This window comes from Ambystoma mexicanum, chromosome 6q (genome assembly GCF_040938575.1).
Source record: "Ambystoma mexicanum isolate Mex_15411 chromosome 6q, UKY_AmexF1_1, whole genome shotgun sequence".
NCBI classification, from domain to species: Eukaryota; Metazoa; Chordata; class Amphibia; order Caudata; family Ambystomatidae; genus Ambystoma; species Ambystoma mexicanum.
Window position 1 is genome coordinate 145,032,603 of NC_090937.1, and position 16,806 is coordinate 145,049,408.

The following is a 16,806-nucleotide window of genomic DNA, read 5'->3' on the forward strand; positions in this document are numbered from 1 at the left end:
TTGCTGGCGTGTATTATGTAAGTGTTGTTTCCTATGCAAAGTTGCCATTAGGGGAAAGTTGGGGAGGTAGGGGCGTGGGAGGAAACACTGCTGGGTTGGGGTGGCAGTGAGGGTGGGGGGGGAGAGACAGGTACAGAATCTCTGCCTGAACCAGTAAGGTATGCAAGCACCTGTTACAATACACAGAGGAGAAGTTGGGTGGAAACTTAAAAACCTGGTAACTAGGCACAGAGGGACGGGTGACTCATTCTACAAAGACATAGAGTGTAAAATGACACATGGTGACAGACAGAAATTATTAAAGAGGGTATGGCACAACAGATAGAGATACTAAGCTGGAATGTCCGGGGACTCAGTAATTTCATGAAGTCTTGGAAAATAATATCCTGTGCGCACAGAAAGAAAGCCAATATCATATTTCTACAAGAAACCCATGCTAATGAAAACACATGCCACAATATAGCTCCCTCATTGGGGAAAAACAAATACTCTCCTTAATACTCCACCCAATACAGAGGTGTCATAATAATCGTCCATAAATCCCTGAACTGTACTGCTAAACGGGCTCATGTGGACCCAGAGGGGAGGTACCCGGTGGTGGACTGCGTCCTGGAAGGCCTGGAGACCGTATTGATAAATATATACTGTGCCAACATTTATTCCCCGGAATTCATCGATCACCTGGGAGAAATTCTGGCAGGGTACTACGGGATACCCATAATCTGGGGGGAGACATGAACCTGATCCTTGATCGCACAGCAGGCAGACTTAACAAAGCCCCCACCCACAGACCCAGGCAGCTTGCCAACTGCTCTTCCTTATGCAGACGAACGGACTCAGAGATGCATGGTGAACCATATATCCAGTAGCCCAAGAATACACCTTTCATTCTTCAGTATATGACATGGTTTCCCGAATAGACCTCTTTCTGATCTCAGGTCATTTATGGGGAAAGTGCTGGAAGCTGAAATCAGACCTCGCACACTCTCTGACCATTCCCCGATCCTACTAACCATACAATTTAGAGACATCCCGCTGAGATGAACATGGAGGTTTAAATCTGAGGCATTGCGAGGATGGTCCGGTCCGAGCAGGGCAGGGAACAGATTGAATGTATCCTGGATGCGCAAGTGGAGAACAAGTGGGCTGACCCAGACGTGGTTGCAGTATTCTGCAACTTTTTTTCATACATTGTACACAGCTCCACAACCAAAGGGGGAACTTGCCATACAGGCACTACTCCACAATATTTCGTTACCCAGCCTTAACCCCCAAATTAGGGAAGAACTGGAAGTCCCCCTCACCCTAGAGGAAATAGTAGCAGTCATCTCCGATCTACCCAAAAGAAAGGATCCGGGCCCAGACGGCCTGATAGCTGAATTTTATCAGGCATATGCCGCAATGCTGTCCCTGATTCTCCTGCAGGTACACATCTTGCCAGAATCCCTGAGAGAAGCTATAGTCACGAAATTACTTAAGCCTGACAAACCCAGCAATGAATGTGACTCATATAGACCCCTATCCCTCATAAATTGTGACACTAATATTTATGCAAAGGTCCTGGCCATGCAGACTCCTTCCGTTGATTCCACACCTGGTCCACCCTGATCAGGCTGGTTTTGTCCCTGGGAGATCTACTGCAATAAATATCGGACAGTTGTTTAATTTAATGGCGAGAATAGACCCTGAGGCACAGGCAGTGGGGGTGACAATAGACGCCCAAAAGGCCTTTGATATGGTGGCATGGGACTTTCTGTTTGCAACCCTCAAAACTATGGGAATTGGGCCCAAGATGCTGTAATACATTAAACTACTATAAACACAACCACTAGCTAGGGTTTGTGTCAACTCACACACGTCCACTCTATTCCAACTGGAAAGAGGGGCCTCTCAAGGCTGCCCCTTTTCCACTATCCTCTTTGCCCCGGCTATCGAGCCAATGGTGGAATACATCAGGAAACACCACAGCCACCGTGGAATCTGTTTAATTGGTTCCCGAGAGACCATTTCTCTTCATGCAGATGATGTCATGCTCTACATTCGAGACCCCTTAACCAACCTGATACCGATCATTCAAGACATCATGCATATTGGTGAAATCTCTGATTTCAAAATCAATGCTTCTAAATCAGAGCTATTCACCCTCATCAACAACACCCTTAGCTGCCAGGGTCTATAAGCTCTCTGATGGTTGCCCAAACAAATCAAATACTTAGAAGTGGTCATATCGTGATCCCGAGAGTAGCTGCTGCAGGATAACTACACTACACTTACTACATACACCGTAATCAAAATGAATAAATGGAAAGCCCTCTCTCTGTCCCCGGCCGCCAAACTATCACTGATTAAGATGATACTATTACCCAAGTTTCTAAACATATTCACCAATGTTCCAGTATGGCCAGGCAAACCCTACTTCACTAAAATACATCGTTTGCTAGCGCAATAACTATGGCACTCCGGCAGAGTCAACAAAACGTGTGTAGAGATGACAAACCCATATGAGAAAGTGGGATTCACAGCCCCAAACTGGCCTAGACACAGTTCGCCATGTTCTGGTACCCCATGACATCAACCCCACCGCACGTCAAGCTGCGGCAGACTCTGATCTAAAAACACTAATATTGAACCAAAGCTACTGAGATGACTGCCTTTTCGATCCGGTCGCTTCTACACTGCATGCATTGTGCACGATGTTTGGCCACACAGGAACGGACATACCCTACTATTGTTGGCTACTGCTGCAGAAATTCCCAAAGCTTCAACAGACATGGGGGCAAACCAGACAAAATGGGGAAATCTGGGCTACAGGGCTCTGGCCAATATTTTCACAAAGGGCAAATTTATCATGTCATCTACCTGGAAACCAGGCCACAGGAACACAAGCAGGGATCGTCTGCAATACTATAGGCTGTGGGTAGCCATCTCAGGTAGATGGCTGTCGTATCCTGAGGAACCCCCGGAGACTGCATGTCTAGCCTTCATTGCTTATTCTGGGGACTGCAGGCACATCCTGTCTGCACCATATAAGATTGCAATAGGCACTACCACACCTCTCATCTTGCACGCACGTCTGGGGTGGTCCCAAGAACTGGGATTTGACCGCACGTATGGGCAATGGGACCAGATGTGCGCACCCACCAAGAAAGTTTCTATACATTTTTGGTTTAAGTTTATACAATTTGAACTTCTAAACAGACTTTACTACACAACAGCTAGATTGTCCAAGATAGCCCTCTCATAGCCACACAGCTGCCCAAGATGCCGGCATACCCTACATGACTCTGGTCATGCCCACATCTCTGGGGCTACTAGGATCAGGTCATGGACACAATAACCGAAGTAATAGATATTCCGTTGCAGCAAAGCCCCCTTGGTCTACTCTTCAGTGTATGGCCGGCAATCGTCAGCAAAAGTCACCGGGCGTTTGTGAATGTTGCATGCTTGATAGCCAAAAGAACGGTCCTTGTAAAATGGAAGGACAAACCCTGCCCCCTGACCCCCAGCAGGATAGAATGGCTAATAGCGTTGGTCTGGGCACAAGAGTGCAAAGGACTATACATCTCCACTCTTTCCACAAGCTCTAAAACCCGAGATACCAGGTACACTTCTGATCATATTTGTGTGACAAAGCTGGAACCTAGTAGATCTGTGATGTAAACTGCTGCCATTTGTATTCGATATTCATTGTATGTGTATTGTACCTCGATTTACTACTTTACTATGTAACGGTGTACACTGAATAATGTAAAGTGGGATCCAATCCTTGTCCCAATTGTGCCTCTTTGCCATTATTAAATAAAGTAATAAAAAGACAGAAGACATACTAGATAACTATGACTCATATGAAGACGCTTTCAAAGCAAATGAAAGCAATATAACTGTTGTAAACTTTACACAGTACAAAACAATGTTGCACAATGAACAGCAACACGAAGAAGAACTCCAGGCCCAACTAGATAAGGACACTCCTGACAGTAGTCAACCTTCTGTAATAGGTGATAACTGGAGGGAGAAGACTTTCTGTGCACATTTGTGTGAATTACCACCTGGATTTAGGCTCTGTGCCTTTAAGCAGCAGAGGGGACGCTGTGTGAGCGTGATGAGCTCCACCCCCGTTACAGCCAAAAAACTAGCCAAAAACCTCCTGCGGGACCGCAAAGCAACGCAAAGTGTCTGTAAAGTGAGGCAGTCTGCAGCAGTCGTATGCTTTTTCTGGTGATTAATGGAGGGAGAAGACTTTCTGTGCTACTGGAGCACATTTGTGTAAATTAACACCTGGAAATAGGCTCTGTGCCTTTAAGCAGCAGAGGGGATGCTGTGTGAGCGTGAGGAGCTCCACCCCCTTACAGCCAACAAAATCCGTTGCCGCAAAGTGGCTGTAAAGTGAGGCAGTCTGAAGTCTGCAGTCGTCAGACAACGAAATCCGTCTTCATACCATCCGGTTTGAAGCTTAGGAATTGTGAACACGGAGTGACACAGAATGGTGGATTTGCTGGTTCCTATACATATAGGCCAAGCACGGTGTAATTTCTATCTGACTGTCAACACCCACTCTGTAACACAGGTGTGAATTAGCTACTCACCGATAATTGCCCTCACTTCCACTTCTGACTTCAACCCAGTGTGGGCACCCGTACCCTTATGCCTCCACGCTAGTAATCACCTTCATTCCTCAAGTTAATGGCGTCTCGGTAACGAGGAACAGATGCCAGTTGCAGCGTTACAGACTTGTGAACGTGCTCTACACCTATTCTTAACTGTCTGGGCTCCACCTAAACATGTCGAGGGAGATTGAACCAGTTGTAATCAACCTGCCATGGTGTATACACGACACAAACGGTGTGGAAATGGTCAATGAAAATGTCTGTTTGACGTAACGTTGGAAACTGGGGTACACACCAAATAACTTATTGGAAAGGTCATCTGAGAACTTAAGCCTGGAGTCATTCCCGAGGTAGGTGTGTCATCAACTTTGGTAATCACGGAGAGGACGGAGACAAATGGTATACATAAGGACCATATTCAACCACCTATATTGCAACCTGAAACAAACAGCATTACTAAGGATCACAGTCAACTGTCATTCCTGCAATCAGACACAAAAAGCTATTCAGACACTAGTGGAATAACGAACAGTCTTGAGGAAGACAACGGGGCGCCTTATGCACTTAAGAGTCTGTTTGAAATGTACGCACATGGCGCTGAAAGTCGTTTGAAAACCAAAAGGTCTGGCGCCACCAAACATTTCACTACAGCAAAGGTCCTTTTATGGCAAACCAGATAGAACAAAAAACCTTAGCAAGCCAGAATGGGGCTTCTAAGGCAGGCCAAGTAAAGGATTTGGTGCTGATAGCCCGTGGAATAATTCTTACAAGGCCCAATCTACCTATGGCTGAAGTAGAGAGTGCCCCTGCCCAGGAGCATATAAAGGAGCAGCAAATCCCAAATTTAGTTGTGAAGGGGCATAAAGCTATCCAGAAAGAAAACACGGGGAGTGCAAAACGGGACTCGTATAGCACATCAGTGGCTCTGCACCCCAAGTCTAGCATCTCTGAACCCACCCGGAAAAGGCCCCTGTTCGAGGGACCAACACAGCGAGACTTTCACAGCTTGGGCCTTAAAAAAAAGACGTTCCTGTAAAACAGGTCAGCCAACTCTAAATCAATCTATAAAGTGGAGTGTCACACAGGCAAGCCTGCCATCGGCCCAAGGGGACCTCGCTAAAGCATCAGAGAAGGTTCTGACCAATGAGACCTATAACTAGACTTGGCTACAACTCAAATTGAGGAGCAAGTACCACAGAAACCTTTGTTGGATGCAGGGCTCATAGCCTCAATCACCATCTCGTTGGCACCCTTTATGAAGCTCTATGATAGCTTGAGTGACCAAATTAAGGACCAAACAATGGTCATGGTTTGATGTTCCACTCCAAAATAATTTTTGTGAAGAGTTTCATCATGACAATCGTAACTTGGACAAGATCACTGACTCAAACGCTGAACAAATAACTAATATATTGCTCAGCATTATTGAACCCATAATCAACCACAGAAATCATAGAAGATCAGTGCAGATAAACCAGCCCAAGGATTTATACAGCAACTTGGACTCACTTGGTCTGGACATCCTGGGTACAGTCTTTCCAACAGTTACATTCAATGAAGGAATTGAGGAATCCCATTGGACACCACAAGGGAAGAGAAAAGACTGACGCAATGGGATAACTCAACCTCTAGAGGTACAAGGGGTGAAAACGCCCCCTCCCTGGAGTTCATAGGGATTGAGGACAATTCACCACAAGAGACTTTTGCTCCCCCTGAGCCTCCAACCATCTTGAAGAAAGAACATATAGATATTATTGAACCCCACCAGGAGGTGTTAGAAGTAACAGCTACTCCATCTGTATATGCTAGATCAAGTACAATCAAGGGAACACAACCAACCCAGTCTGTTCAGCAGGAAAATTCCCAGATTAACTCATGTAAACATTATGACATATTTTCCAAGTTTGAAATAAGACCTAAGACCATTCAAGGAGTAGAAAAGTTACATCACACGAGAAGACTTCTATTAAAATCTACCCTGGGACAAAACAAAAGCAAACAGGGGCTGATGGTGAGTCTCAGCCACCAAAAAACCTTAAACGACAATTTACCAAGACCAAAAAGCCTTTACTGAGAAATCTATTGCCCCCCAACCATAAACAATGGAGAGGACAACAGGGACATCGCAAAAGAAATGGAACAAGACATGACAAACAAAGGGCCGGGAGGAAGACAAGAAGACTTTCTACCAACGAGTCAATTTCACAAATGCAGGACATGGAGAACGAGAGCAGGGACCTAATAAACCTTTCAACATACACCTCAGAAGAGGACGCTTCCAGTCCTTTCACAAGGGAAATTGAAATAGGCTGTGCCCACCAGAGGGAGGATAGGAGCAGCAACCGGGAGCCCTGGACGGCGTCAGTGATTATGAGTCTGAAGATGAAAGGGAGGAATCATCATCTGGTGAGGAGAACGAACAGGAAATTACATCAAACATGCAAAATATCAGGGCCCACTAACAAGACTTCAATGGGAGAAGTGCAGTTACATGGTGAGGAAGCTTACGCATCCAGAGTCTCTAGAAGTAATCCAACACAAAAAGTAACACAGTTCAAGTCATTGGAACAGAACAGACTTGAGCTGGCTAATAAAGTATCTACAACCATTAGCTTCAGCCCTTCAAGAACAACAGGATCCATAGAGTGCAAACAGCATCCAGCAAAAACGCAAAACAATAGTAAAAACAACTTTCAGATTTCTTTGGAAATGATGCGCTATATAAAAGGATGATATTATTTTAAATAACTCAAACGTTCTGTGCCTTTTCTATTGTATATCAACACTCAGGGCAATTAAATCCAAGCTCATCCTCTTAATTGAGTTTCCGGAAGAAACAAGAATGGACACAGTGGTGATTTACCTCGATTCTTCAGCTAAAAATCAGCTGCTGCTTGTTACGGGGGACAAACTGTTGCCCATGGGCTTTCTTTTGAAGAAACTGGAAACACGTGAAGTTACTCTGCAATGCCCTGAATGATTGCACTCACGTAGATCAATGTCTAAATCCATAGTTGGTGCTTTTGAGACCTCTAAACAACAGAGTAAGAGGGATAAATCCCCACGCTGGGGGGCCAAAAGGGCATCTAACTGGGGACAAAGTGGTCAATCCAATCTCCGGAATGTTATCAGACCTAAAAGAGCTAACGTGCTGGAAACCAGCTGCAGAGGTTTTGAAACTAACTAATTGGAAAAAGAAGACTGGAGTTGGCTAGCTGGAGCTCTGGCATCAGGCTCCCTGTGTTCATAACATTTAAACCTAGGTGGGGGGGGTTGTGATTTCTACTGGGAAGCTGGAACACAAGGGGATTTTCCCACCTCTTCGGCAAAGGAGATCTAGTATTTGACCAGTACGATGTAATAATGTAATATGCCTCCAGTAAACCTGGCTCAGGGAGACTATCACCATGGAGGGTTTCTCAGCTCATCAGAATATGGCTGAAAAAGGACACATGGATCACCCAATCGGAGGTCTAATGACCTTAGTGTCTTTTGGGCCTCATGGTCCTTGTCACAATGGACCTAAACAAACTAATACCTAAAATATGGCCATCCAACGTATTCCTTTCTCGCTCCATGCGTTGGACGTAACCCTTCTCTATTTCTAGACCACGCCTTCTGTGGCTCCGCGCGTCTCAATGCTATATCGATTAGTGACCAGACGTGTGCTCCATAGCTCGCGGTTCTTCTCCTTTCCACTCTGCTTTTCCTTCCTCGAACCCCCCCGCCTTCTTCTTCCTCCTGGATTCCCGGATTCGACCTCCTGGAAAACTGAACGCATTCTGGATTCAGCAGAGACACGGGCCGCCTTCTTCAAAACCCGATCCATCCGAAAGAAGGCAGCCTCCAAGAACACCGGTAAAGAATGGATTCAGTTGAGAAGGGGGGAGCTCCTTGACACTTAGTCAGTAACAACAGTGGTCTCGAAGTTGTGTCAGCAAGAAATCCATCACCCTTGATACAGACCCTCACAATCAAAGAGGTTGATAAAAGAGATCATCACCCCTGGGTTGGTCTGTTAATGAACATGTATTGGAACAGTGTCCCCAAGAGGGCTGAGGGAATTATCAAGGAGATCACAACCTTAATCGACCAAGCAAGGGTGACGTGGATAGTCCTGGACATATTAGTGTGTGGGGACTTGAATGTCCACTGTTTTGATGAAAACCTGAAGTTAATTATGGATCTATTGCCAAACGTGACACCACAAATCGTAAGAGGTTTGTAAATAAGAGAACAACTAGCCTATAGAAACATTAGGCTTTTGAATGGGAGCATCAAGGGAGACACTCTACCGGGGGCAGCATGGAAGAGAGGGTCTGAACATAAAATACTGCACTAGATCTTTGTATCGGAAAGAGTTTTCAACAACTTAATATGTTTAGACATACAAGTCTCTTATTCCAGTGACCACAATATCTTAAAACTGACTTGTTACAACTGGATCACCCATAAAGGGGATGTGACTGGGCCCAAACTGAACATTGAAGCTGGGAGAAACTGGATTAAAATCAACCAGTAGTAAATAACAGCGCTGATACACACACTTCAGGGAGATTACAGCCATAACGGGACCCCATATCAATGGGGCATGTTGGACTATTCGAAACACCTGTTAGCTTACACCTAATCATCATTGTTCGGCCCAAAAAGACACTTCTGCACTCACCACCAATTAGACGCCAAGTAGCTATAAGAACAAAGCTACAACAGAGTCAAGTGAGGAAGTGGAATAAGATCAACTCCCAGGAGGCGGTGGAACACATACGAAGTTTGGGGCAATCCTATAAGAAATGGTCTAAACAGCACAGATACCTAATTCTCCAACAAGATGCACAGTTTACGCTAAAACAATGGCAACGAAAAACATCTCACAAATATTGAAGGTGCTGAATGACATGACGGCCCCTCAGAACGCTCTGATGGTAAACCCTGTCTCACGAGCGTTATGGGAGAAGTATTACAGTTGAATATTTAAGGCTGGTCTAGGCTATAGTGTGCATCAAATCATCCCCCATTGGGGCTCTTGAAGACTGAAAACGGAAAAGAAGACATCCTTACCTTGATCCGATCCCTAAACAACTCAAAGGCACCAGGCCCAGACAGGCACACAAACATTGATCTCAAAAATGGGCCCCATTTATGGAGGTACTATGCGAAAACGTCCAGATCAGCAAAAACATCCTGACGTCATGGAAGACCTCCTTAATAGTCCCGATATTTAAGAAGGTCGGTAGAGCCGACCCTGTCAACTATAGGCCCATTGCCCTTCTAGACGTTATTGGGAAAATGTTTGCTGCCCTTATCCTGAAGGAATTCTCCGACTGGAGCTCTCGTACTAAACATATGACCAGAGGCACGCCAGTTTTGTACGGGGAAAAGGAACAGCACTTAACCTTTTCATTATAAACATCTTGAAGATTGGAGCCAAGAGCAGGAATCAAAATTAGATCTACTTGGCCCACACCTTTGACATGATCGACTGCCCAACGCTGTGGCTAAATTGAAGGCATGGGCCTGTCCACAAGATCTAATGGAAGTACTACTGGCTTTATACTCCAATATATCTCTGAGAGTAAGGCTTGACAACCAAGGAAACCTATCCAACACCATTGTAGCAACTAGGGGAACAAGCAAGGGTGTTGAATTGGAATCAGCATTTAAGCAGGTCAGATGTTTTTCGCCCTGTTGTAACGCTCACCTGATTCTCGCAGAGGCGCCGGTCTTGACTGGGCGACTACCGTATCTTCAAAGGTGATGTGTAGCACCCGGTTGGCTCTTTGGGCTGGACCTCTGTGCACTGTATGCCTGACTTCAAGAGTAAGATGTCTGCAGACAGAAAATATGGGATTAATGAACAGGGATTATTGGGGGTCCCTATCTCTTCCCTTTTTTGCTCTCCTGTAGACCCCCAAAGGTTAACGCTCTCACCTTAGGTAAGTGAATGCCGAGCTCTCCATCTGCCTCGGGGCAGGGTGCTGTAACCAGTTTCTTCACTGGATCGGTAGCGCAGGACTCTTGACTTCAGAGGACTGCTGTCCGTCGTTTACTGCACGAACGGTAAGTTTCGAGTAATTATATTGTCTTTAAAGTCTTTAGCAATGATGTCTCTTGTTTTGCAGGTTCCGGCGATGGCGGATGACGGGCTGAAGTGAGTTGAAGATGGAGTCCGTATGATGAATAGAAGCGCTTGGAAGCACGTAAGTAAGCGCTTGTTGCCTGCTTCACAATGCGCTCTAACTGTCTTTTATTTTGCAGGTACGAGTTCGGAGCGGCTGCAGGGTGCCGGAATACCCACTGGGGTTGATGTGGAAAGGAGTAATGGCACGTGAGTATCAAAGTTCCCCAATGTCTTTAAACGCACCTTGTTTTGTCTTTCAGATGCAGGATGCAGCGCCGAAGGCCTCCGGAGCGTGCGAAGAGTCGGTAAGCTTTTGTCTTTCAGATGCCGGAATGCAGTGTGAAGACCTCCGGAGCGCACGAAGAGTAGGTAAGCCTTTGTCTTTCAGATGCCGGAATGCTAACCTGTTCTTTCTTGTCTTTATAGGTGTTGCTGAAGACTGGATTCAGGATGGTAAGCCTTTTTCCTTAGGCCCAGGATCCGATGCAGAAGACACGATGAGCGTTCTGCTGCAGAGGATGCAGAATAACGCAAAGCAAGATTCATCCACCGGGTGTGGTTTAAGTAGCCTCCTGTAGTGCTTAGGTGTCTCCTTCCACAGCCACGCCTAGGTAAGAAAAGAGTTCCTGCTTACCAGAAGAGTTCCAGTTTTCTGAATCTAGGGAGTGGCTCCTGCCCCACCCAACAGGAAAAGTAGTTCCAAACAGAAGAGGATCAGAGGCTCAGCTGGCAGGCAAGTAAGCAGCATGGTCTGCTGCAGGTAAGTCCACCCAAGCATCATGAGCCCGGCGCCTCCAGCGCTGGGACTGGGCACATTTATGAGCCTGGTGCCACTGGCGCCAGGACTGGGTCCAAAAGGTCCCAATTGGGACTGGTTGGCCCTCTGAACCTGGGTTATGGATCTGCTTCCCAGGGAGTTTGGAAAACCCTGACCTTTTGGAAGCAGAGATCATGACACCTGTCTTGATGGTATCCCACTGAACAGACTGTTGTATGCGGACAATTTCATCCTAATGTATCAGACGCAGGTAGGCCTTCAATGTCAACTAGACGCATTGACCCCTTACGTGGATGTAAACTGTTTGAAAATGAACGTTTGAAAATTCTCACTCTGGGCCACAAACAGGGAGAAAGTGTAACAACTTATACATGGCTCATACAAGTGGAGAGGATCCTGGAAGTTTCCTGTTTGACATGCCTTGGTGTCTTCCTGAGTGATTCTATCAACGACGCACACAGAGAGTCTACTCACCAAGGTCAAAAAACCTGGCCACCCAGACTAGCCTGATAATGGCTCGCCGCTGCAAATTTACTCTGTTACCGGATGTGGAGTTTTACACAATGAAAGTAAGCCTGAAATTGACCTATGGGGCCGAGACAACATTCTCTTTAGTGTCAGCTATCTGGCCTAAATTCGAAGGTGTATTTTGGAGGAAGGTATTGACCCTACGCAAGGGCTGCCCATCCCAGGTCATCAGAGCTGAGTTGGGTCTGACATCACCATACTCCATAACTGTCTGGAAATCTCTATTACTCTATCGGAAGTGTCTAATGGGCCAAGAAGAGGTGGTTTTGGGGTACTCAAAAGAGCATTGTCCACTAACAGAGAACCGTTGTTGAGGATCTTGAATTCGGGTTGTACCGCAATATTAGCCAGTGTGTATCCTACAGCAGAAATACTGATCACTAACCCAACGTTGGTTAAGAAAAAACTACTTGAATCGGACTGGAGGATACCTTAGAGGGCAGAGGTAAGTTTGAAACTTTGAGTAAACCGTGCTGGGATGAGAGAAAGAGAGGAACCTGGTGCAGCTACTTAGTGAAATTTCCTTGTAGCATGCTAAGGAGGCAATTCCTGCGATTTCGCCTGAACTTGTTCCCGACTAGACAAGTGAAGGAGCTCTGGAAAGATAAGACAATCTGGGACTTGTCATGTAGACCATGCAAACATCCCTGCAAATCTCTGTTCCACATTACACTATCCTGTCCGGTATTGACTTCTCTTCACTCAAAACATCTGGGCAAGTGTTTTGACAAAGCAATCACCCTCACAGCTGAAGAATGGTGGTCAATTATGATCAGAGGTTCTAAGATTTCATTGGCGTTAGCTTTGCTTGCATTTCTGAAGGAGGCATTTGTGAATCTGGATCCAGAGACATGAAAGAAGAGGGAATGTCTTGATTAAATCTGAGTACATACTGGACTTGAAAGACAACATTTGGGCCAGAGTCTGGCTGCTTTTTTTGGGGGATTATGGAATTGGCTGTTTTTTTTTGTTTTATGATTATTAACATTTGGGACTACAAATGCAATTTTCTCACTGTCTTATACCTGTTTTCTGGTTTGTAACCTGCCATTTGGAAACTGGTACATTTTGCATTTTTTCTTTCTTTTGGATTACCATTTTATTTTGTTCAATAGCTAAAAGGGTCAATTGTAAACCATATACTTAATAATAATAAAACATAATAATATATAAGATATTTATATTATAAAAATGTATTCATTGTTTAGAGGGATGGGGTATCAGAATGGGAAACATAAAAGGGAGAATTTGGAATTTCTGTAAAATGATGATCAGGGGAGTTAGTGAAGTTTCATCAACGTGTCTTTCATTTGTCACACAAACCACAGTGATAGCGAACATTTCTAATGACATGATTTTAAAAATAATGTAAAAGTTCCTTGAAGTCATTACTAAGTTCATCCAATTTTGCAGAGAAGATCATGATTTCATAATGTATAGTTGAGGAGAGAGATGGTCTTTGTGATGCTTGTGATTCTTGGAATTCTCCATAATTAAATTAGGTTTTTTTTCTTCATGTAAAGTATGTATTATATTATATTATATTATATTATATTATGTTATATTATATTATATTATATTATATTATATTATATTATATTATTATTTCACTGAGGTCTGTAGACATTACATTATTTGTTTATAATAAAAGATGTATTGTTTACCATTGGAGATGTTATCAGCACTCATGTCTGTCAGCAATGACATTTGTGATGTCATCTTTGATGTTGTGGGTGTTAGTCCTAGCAGTGAACGGTGGCAAATTTCTGGGGGTTTATTCTTTTACTTGTAACCATGAGGTCCCTTTAACAAAGCTTTTTTACTGAATTTCACAGGTTTTCTTTTTAGTGCAACTTTACCATAACATCCCTCTAACAAAGATGTTTTCACTGAATTACAGGGCCTTCGGTAGCAGCCCTAAAGTATTGATTAAGTTGCTCAACTCATAGAAAGAACACTTTTTGTGTGGCTTATAACTTTGCCCCAATGAACAAATCCACACCAAACTTTGCACTCTGAATGGATTTTGGTGAGTTTCCGTCCAGGTGGGGCAAAGTTATAGGTGGGGTCCCAAAATGTGTGGAAAACCTCATAGACGCAATGGAAAACAATTTTTGACCACACCTACGGCCCAAACCGCTGGATGGATTTTCACAAAATGTGTGCCAAGGGCAGCAGTTTAGTCCCAAAGCGTGTGTTTGTACATTTGGTGCAAATCCATCCAGCGGTTTTAAAAATGAATTGCCAAAAAGTAGGTAAAAAAAAATTGTCTGGTCCGCAGACCCATTTCCTGATTCAGAGTCTGCGGATGCCTCTGGAACAATCAGAGTCTAGCATCACATCTGCGGACACCGTATGTGCCCACTGATTGCTTGTTAGAAAACGTCAGCTACATCAGATTTCTGGAAGCGGTTTGCATGTTGGATCCGTGGACATCCGCCATGGACGGCAAACACAGCGGTGAGCAAATAGTCTGGAAAACACATTTGGGGTTATTTGGTGGCCAAAAGAGGTCCTAGAAAGGGTGAGGGAGTGGAATAAACTTGATATGGAGCGGTTTTTATTGTTGAAAATAAGGCTTTCAGATGCTGCAGAGTCTGCGGACATCGCTGCTGATTTTGGACAGCGCTGGCAGAAAAAAGTATTGAAAACACATTTGGGGTTATTTTCTGGCTGAAAGAGGACCCGGGAAGGGAGGGGGAGAGGAGAAAAGTTAAGATGGAGCAATTTTTGTAGGTGAAGAAAGGGGTGCAGTTTTAATTCTATTGTGGTGTTTGTGGACAGTATGGGTAGAAGGGCTGCCTTGTGCTATTTTGTCCACAGACACAATAATAGTACGCCAATCCGTGCATGCCATCCATATCCTTGAAGGGTTGCAGGCATGGAAAGGGGACTGCAGTGACTGTGGACAGTCATGAATGTTCGCAGACATTAAGGGATCAGCCAATTAGGTTCTGTGGTTGAGATGTACAGGAAGAGAGGGTGGCAGGTGTTTTTTTTTGTTGGGTGCAGTGAAGATGTCTGTATCTATGGCTATGAAGAGGCACAGTGTGTGGATGCCGGGAGATTCTTGGATGCATTCATTAAAGGGTTAGACTGAAGTTTTTGGCATCTCTGCTACTATTGGTTTGTAAGAAGCTTAAGTTTTGTGGTTTGCAGTCTATGGGTAAAACTGGGCGATCTTATTGCCATTATGTAAGAGTATGGCTGACTTTAAACGTCCAGATATTATTGTTGTGCATTTTGGAGGCAACAGTTTGGGCTATATAATTAGAGTATCTTTGCAGCTTGACACGAAGAATATGTTGAGAAGCCTAATGGCACTGTTTCCAGCTACAAAGATAATTCTTTCTCAGATCATTCCAAGGCAATATGAGATGTCCACATTTGTTTTCTCCACAAATGGAAGAAGCTAGGCACCTTGTCAATAAAGGTGTATGTGCATTTGTATATGGTTTAGGCAGGATTACTTTTGCAATTGCAAATGTCAAGTTGGATGGTTTAAATAATTTTCTGAGTGATGGAGTGCATTTAACTGATGTTAGCAATCAGATTTTTCTTTGGAATGTTACAAATGCATTGAAAAGGTTTATGTGAACAAGGTAAAAGGGAAGGTGTGGAGTGTATACTTAACCATTTCTTAGTATATGTAGGACATAAAAAAATAAGAAAAAAATCTAAATGTACCCCCCCCAAATAGGCTTTAGATTGAGTTTAAACCTCTCCACCCCCTTCAATTGGTCATGCCATCCACAGACAACGCAGTGGTCCGCAGACATTCAAGGGCCTGATTCACAGGGCATTTTACTATGGCATTGCACCATTATAAAATGCTTGTGTGAATCCGGCCCTATATGTTCAATCTGGGTATTTTAAGCATGCTATGCATGGGAAGGGGACTACTGCTTTTGTGAGGGGGTGTACAGGAGGACTGGGCACCAAGAGTTATCATTGTTGTGTGTAGTGACGATGGCTATGGCTTTGAGGTAGCAGAGTGTCTGGTTGGAGGGTGATTCTTGGGTCCATTGGGTTAAGGTTTACTGTGAGCAGTGTGTATTACCTTGGATTTAAAATATTTGAAGTTTCCTAGTTTGGAGATCGAGGAATAAAGTTGACCGAATTGCTTCCTTTTTGTGAGTATGTTTACTTTGAAGCATCTGGATATCATTGTAGTACACTGTGTTGGCAATAGTTTGAGCTATGTCATTGGAAATTCATTACAGTTTGCAATGAAGGATACATTTTCATAGTGGATGGAACTATTTCCACATTTAAAGATGTTTTCTCTTGGATAGCTGAAAGACAAATGTGTAAGCGATCACATTTTTTTTTAAATGTTAGAAATGTTTTTACTTAAGTACATAAAACCAAACTAATCCCAAAAATATATAGAAGTCAGATAGTAAAAAATGTTATTTTAAGAGTCACAATATTTAACGAAAAACAAGTTAATTAAACAAGTTAATTGATTTTAATTTATCTTCCCCGCGCCTGGAATTCTTTAGGTGTTCACGCAGTATAATACAGGCTGATAAAGGTCCTGCATTTGTGTTTCATTCTATTTTTTAACTGTGAAAGATGCCTCCAAAAGGAACTTTTTTTTATCTTTCTGGCTTTTATGATTTTTTTAAATTTTGTTTTTTTTGTTTTAGCGGTGGGAGGGAAAATGGGTAGGGAGGGAAGGGTTAGGAACCACAGACAAGGAGCGGCAGGTGAACAATGAAAGATGTTGGGTGGGCCTCAAATATAAGGTAGGCAGCAATGTTTCTCGT